The sequence below is a fragment of the Belonocnema kinseyi genome, chromosome 7 (genome assembly GCF_010883055.1).
Source record: "Belonocnema kinseyi isolate 2016_QV_RU_SX_M_011 chromosome 7, B_treatae_v1, whole genome shotgun sequence".
Lineage (NCBI taxonomy): Eukaryota > Metazoa > Arthropoda > Insecta > Hymenoptera > Cynipidae > Belonocnema > Belonocnema kinseyi.
The window spans coordinates 127,376,566-127,383,150 of record NC_046663.1 but is presented as its reverse complement, the minus strand read 5'-3'; the positions used below and the strand labels follow the sequence as shown (position 1 = coordinate 127,383,150).

Genomic DNA, 6,585 nt, shown 5'->3' with positions numbered 1-6,585 from the left:
GCGCTTTGTGCACCGTTCAAGGCTGGATGTTCTGCCGCTTAATGAAGCCAGAAGATGGAGTGATCAGCAGGACACGCGCTGTCGCCCATGTGGGTACACGAATTAGACCCTCCCCCACGTTTTAAACAACTGTGGGCCCTACATGGTCGCGATAACAAAAAGACATGATGCGTCGGTCCAAAGAATTGTGAAGGGCGCTAAGCTTCCGGGAGAAATAATACTCAATAAATCAGTCCCGGAGGCAGACGCGGGCTCTTCTCTTCTCAAAGCGGACATTGTCATTAGGGACGAGCGATCTAAGACTGTAACGCTAATTGATGTCGCAATCCCTTTTGAGAATGGTCCGGATGCATTTCGTGTGGCCAGGGAGCATAAGCTTCAAAAATATCAGCCCATAGCCGATTCCCTTCAGGAAAAAGGCTATAAAGTGTATCTAAAGGCCCTTATTCTAGGTACACTAGGTACTTGGGACCGAGATAACCGGGCTCTTATCAAATATCTGCGAATCGGTAAGCGATATGCAGGGCTGATGATGAAACTTATGGTCTCTGACACAATCAGGTGGTCGAGAGATATATACGTCGAAAACGTTTCTGGTCAGCGACAGTATAGTTGACTGGAAGCGACAGACTTTATATTCTTAACTTTTTAATACATGACGATGTTTTCTTTTTTTTTATACTAAATATGTAGTGCGTAAGTTGACACAAGTCTGTTGCGGGTGTTATGTATAACAATTTTTTTTGTACTACTCGACAATTTAGTTGGAAAAGGGTGACTATAATCACCAGAAGTTTTATATACTTTAATAATGAATTTTTTTCATACATCTGTAGCGCCTGGACGTGGAGCTTGTCCCACGTTCGGGACCATGTCTTTTTAAATAAATGACTTTCATCTGTTCTTATCAGCTTGACATCTGATACGCATTCCATCGGAATGCCAGCATATCGAACTGATTTTTGAAATCGGCGGAGTGTTCTGGGGCTTACTCCGGCTCTGCCATGGATTGCCTTTACATTGCAATACCGCAGTGTCCTTTCAAGTCAGTTTCGATTCCTCTTGAATCAAAACGAAGGGCCTATAACAAAGCCACCGAACGCATCCTCGGGTTGCGGATAGAGGGTCCCTATACCAAGGATTTCTGCTGAATATGGTTACAAAAATAAATAGGCAGTCGCGGACAATTGTCTAGGGGAGGTGTGAAAACCGTGCCGAAAGCTGAATGGCACCTGGGTGAGGTGTCTAGAACGGTGACTCTGGAATACCGGGCGACCTCTCAGAGTACGCAGCCTTATCCTTGCATGCGGGGCTCTACAAGGATGGACGAACCCCTTTTCCTAGCTTCTCTTGGAACAATAATGACAATATCAAACATAATTGTAGTAAGTGCGGTTCAAAACAACAGAACGCGCAGGGCTTTTGAAAATGGGTCGGCCAACAATGCCGACCACTCTAGACCTAGGTGAGCCAATCAAAATAGATTCAATGCGATGGATCGGCGGAATCTCGGGACCTTTAGGTGGACGGAGTGACTGAATCACGACTTGCTAGAGTGCTACGATGCGAGTGTGGCCCCTGAACAGGGTAGCATGGCACGGCTGCATGCTCTGTCGTGCGAGAAACACCTGGAGCTATCGCACTTTTCGTAGCAACGTCTGCGAAACCATGCCGAACTACCCCGAAAAAGGGTCTATGTAAGCGGAACGCTTTCTCTACCACAGCTAGAACAAGCCGGCAACAGAGAAAGAGAGACGACACTAAGACCAACCGCGAACAGGCATCCAATAAAAAAAGAGCGACGCTTTATGACCCGGAGAAACATCAACACCAAGGTTTCTCTCAAGCCTAAAGATATGGCTGAAATGGATGACGAGATTCGTGGACATTTTTCCGAAGAATCCGACCTCTGAACTATCAATTATTGTGTGTATAATGCAGCGAGAGCTTTTGCTGATGTAAACCGTAAAACAAAACCAACGGTTGAACATAAGACCAAAAGACGAATGCATCAACTTTCCATAAAGATAGACTAGACAAGATCGTACGCGTCCCGCGTTCAGTGTGTGGCTGACAACATCACATCTGGAAGGAATTTTACCGCCAAGGTTCGAAAGTTCGTGCGCGAACTCCGAAACCGTTATCACATACTTAACAAGTCAAAGCTGCGGACCATTAGGAAGCATATTGTTGAGAGAAGACAGATACTACCTGATGTTAAAAGAAGTCTAGAGCGGAGGGAGAGGTGGGTCTCAGAAAATCAACAGTTTCTCTCTGACCCATCTCGACTCTTCCAAGAGCTTCCAGTTACTGTCGACCATCCGCCCAAACCGGAGGAGGTCGAAGTATTTTGGAGAGAAGTCTACGAAGTGCAGCATAGACTAGGGATCCTCTATTTGCAACCGGACCCTCTATCCGCAACCCGAGGACGCGTTCGATGGCCTTGTCACAGGCCCTTCGGTTTGATTCAAGAGGAATCAAAACCGACTTGAAAGGACACTGCGGTACTGCAATGTAAAGGCAACCCGTGGCAGAGCCGGAGCAAGCCCCAGAACACTCTGCCGATTTCCAAAAATCAGTTCGATATGCTGGTATTTCGATGGAATGCGTTTCAGATATCAAGCTGATAAAAACAGATAAAAGTCATTTATTTAAAAAGACATGGTCCTGAACGTGGGACAAGCTCCATGTCCAGGCGCTACAGATGTAGGATAAAAGTTCATTATTAAAGTATATAAAATTTCTGGTGATTCTATTCACCCTTTTCCAACTAACTTGTCGAGCAGTACAAAAAAAAATTGTTATACATAACACGCGCGACAGACTTGTGTCAAATTACGCACTACATATTCAGTATAAAAAAAAAACATCCACATGTATTAAAAAGTTAAGAATATAAAGTCTGTCACTTCCAGTCAACCATACTGTCGCTGACCAGAAACATGTTCGACATATATATCTCTCAACCACCTGATTGTATCAGAGACCATAAGTTTCATCATTAGCCCTGCATATCGCTTACCGATTCGCAGGTGTTTAATAACAGCCCGGTTATCTCGGTCCCAAGTACCCAGTGTACCTAGAATAAAGGCCTTTAGGTACACTTTATAGCCTTTTTCCTAAAGGGAATCGGCTTTGGGCTTATATTTTTGAAGCTTATGCTCCCTGGCCACACGAAACGCATGCGGACCATTCTCAAAAGGGATTGCGACATCAATTATCGTTGCAGTCTTAGTTCGCTCATCCCTAATGACAATGTCCGATTTGAGAAGAGAAGAGCCCGCGTCAGCCTCCGGGACTGATTTATTGAGTAGTATTTCTCCCGGAAGCTTTGCGCCCTTCACAATTCTTTGGACCGTCGCGTCATGTCTTTTTGTTATCGCGACTATGTGGGGTCCACAGTTATTTAAAACGTGGGGGAGGGACTCATTCGTGTACCCACATCGGCAAAAGCGCGTGTCCTGCTGGTCACCCCATCTTCTCGCTCCATTGAGCGGCAGTACATCCAGCCTTGCACGTTGCACAAAGTGCCAGTCGGGAAACCTTGTAAAACTTCAATTTCGTAGGAAGTCATTCGAGGCCCTGTCAACTGAAGCAAGTGCGTACACCTTGCCCTGATCTCTCTTGTTTAAAAGAGTCAAACTAGTAGTTCTGCACTGCCACTCTGAGGCGATAGATGATCTGGGATCTTACACCGGGTGGGACAATTATAAGACCTCCTCCTTTTCCAGCCCCCCCCCCTTTCCCATTGCACTTAACCGCCATCTCCCCTCTCTCCTCGCACCACCGCCAGCGTACTTTTAATCTTTCTCTCTGTCGTCTAGCGGCATTTATGGCGTACGACAACACGGAGGTGCCCGTGCCCGAGGTCCCTAAGAACACGCCCGTGCAGTCACCCGACAGATACTGCGCTATCTCGTCGCTTGTAGGCGCTCGTTTAATCCGTCCTCTGATTGCCTCTCCCAAGGAAGCGAGTGCGATTGCGCGGACCACCTGATCTTTGGTGGTAAGCATTCGAAAGATTGGCGCGATTGCATAAATATCTAGCAATATCTAGCTCCCCCTTTACAGGGGGGAATATGCACGACTTCCGAACTCGCTCTCTGAGGGAGAGACATCTAGATTTTGGCATATCTTTTTACTGTCTTGTCCAGTCAAGTCAGTGACGTTTTGTTGATTCTACCACCCCTAAGGATGAAGTCTAGTCTCGACATGACAAATACCGAGGTAGCCTCGATTTTCTGGCATGGTGCGAGGAGTGAGGGATGAATGGCCTCCACGTCTTGAATCGCTCTGTCAAGCGAGTCAATCGGGTTCTGGTTGAACCGGGCACCCGTGGGTACCCACCCCTATGTGGACATAGGTCTCCTCGTCAGTGAGCGATTTAATAGGTTCACTTTTAATCGTAAAATGCGACTCTACTACCTTGCCACGCTCCAAAGACAAGGTGGCGCATTTACTCGGTTTGAATTTAAGACCTATCCTATTGTACAGTTCCGAGGCTGCGTCCAGCAAAGACTGCATGTCCTGCTGGCTGCTGGTCAGAGCTGCGAGGTCTACCACGTAGGCGAGGAGATCTATGACCCTACCAAACATTGGGAAGCCTACATTTAATTTTTTAAGTCCCCGAATTACCGACTCAAACACAAGGTTGAATGTGATCGGGCTGAACGGACAACCCTGTTTCACTGCTGCACCCATAGCTAGGTTGTCCGTCGAGCGTTGATCATTCCTCACCCTCGTGGAACAACCACTGAGCATGTTCAGGATCAGGTCAGTGACATCTGGCGGCATACCAAGCACGTTTAGGGCATGGCGAATAGTCCCGTGGGGCACAGATGGAAAGGCATTAGCCAAATCCAACTATGCTACCACCAGATTTCTTCGCTTACTCCTGGCTACCTGAATTGCCTCCTGCAGTACGAAGTTATGCTCATAGCATCCCCAACCATCACTACCGAGGAGGTAAAAAAAGTATTATGAGGGATGAAGAACTATTCCGCACCAGAACCAGATTGTATCAAAACCTTCTGGTTGAAAAATTTTCCTTTAACCCATCAGCATTTCGCCCGTATTTTCATTTCATATTTAAAGTCGGAAGAGCCGATTCCGGAGTGGTTGGTGGAAGGGCGCACAATACTCCTGTTGAAAATAGGCAACTTAGCTGACCCGAGGAATTACAGGCCAATCACTTGTCTGAACACACTGTATAAGATATTCAGAGCTATCCTAAATGATAGGATTAGTCGGGCAATTGAACCTGTTTGGCAAGAAATGTATGCACAACGAGGCTCAAAAAAAGGCGTAGCGGGATGTCAGGAGAACCTTCACAGAAATGTGAAGGATCAGTCAATGTCTTGTGAGCTAACGATTTCTTTCCTTAAATAGCCCAGATTGAAGTCTGTTACGGAGGATTTCATTTTTGCATGCCAAGACGGTGTCATTTCCACCTTAACATACCGTCGCCACATTTTGAGCCAAGACGTTTCTGATGATAGCTGCAGGGCGTGCCATGCACACACCGAGCATTTAGCTCACATACTATCTAGTTGTCCAACTTACGCGGGAAGGACCTACATTCAAAGGCACAATGCGGCCCTAAGAGTTCTTTATTACCATCTCTGTCACTCTTACAGCATTAACCTTAATAACGCTCCTCTAAATGCTCCTAGGGAAATCGAGTCAATTGTCGAGAATGGGAAGTGCCGCATATACTGGAACTTTATATTCTCGACAATTGTTTCTGTTGCTCACTCGAGGGCTGACATGGTTCTTCTTGACTTAGAGAAGCGAACCATGTTCGTTATCGAATTTTCGGCACCAGCTGACAAAAACATAATAACCAAGGAGAATGAAAAGAAAGAGAGGTATCGAGACCTTATAAAGGAGTTGCAATGATTGTACCCGAAATATTCTGTTAAACTAATCGTCCTTATCATCGGCGCTCTAGGAGGTGCCAAGATTTCACTCGCTAATCGTCTAAAAAGCATCCCTGCGTGTCAAGAATAAGCTAAAACACTTGCGGGAAAAATGCAGAAGGCGGTAGTCCTTGGGTCGCTCCGTGTTCTTAGGGTGCACGATGCTTTTGCTGGATCGTCGTATTGATTCCTGTACAGAATGTAACTACCTATCTCACGGTCCTGAGACGTGGTTGTGGCTGGAATTTTACCGCGATTTCGCTGGGAGCGGGTGCAATTTTCCAAATTAGCACCCGCTCCCCGCGAAATCCTCGTCTTACACACGAAGTCACAGTGGTAACCATGCACCTTCTGTTTTGCGGCTCCCAAACGGTAGGTATGGTGGGGGTATATTTGTAGTTCGTTCTGGCAGCACTGTCACATAATTGAAGGCTCATTTAATGCTTACCAAAACCACGAAAAATTATTTTCCAAAAGCCGCCCCTAATACTGAAAAACCACCATTCCCAGATGCGAATTCAGGTCGGCACCCAGAGCAGGTGCGTTGGCCCAAAGTAGGGCCGACTTTGGCCCGCCGTAGATCGGCAGCCAAAGTTAGGCCACCTTTTGTATTTATAAGATACTTTTGTCGGCACAATCTAAACAGCCAAAGTTGGCAGAAAACGTG

At 46.4% G+C, this 6,585-nt stretch overlaps 2 pseudogenes; one reads left to right on the top strand and one right to left on the bottom strand.

Moving 5' to 3' along the window:
• The first annotated feature begins 871 nt into the window (after positions 1–871).
• Positions 872–1,051, top strand: LOC117177589 (annotated as a pseudogene).
• A 1,431-nt stretch (positions 1,052–2,482) lies between these two features.
• On the bottom strand, positions 2,483–2,663 carry LOC117177590 (annotated as a pseudogene).
• Positions 2,664–6,585: the final 3,922 nt, after the last annotated feature.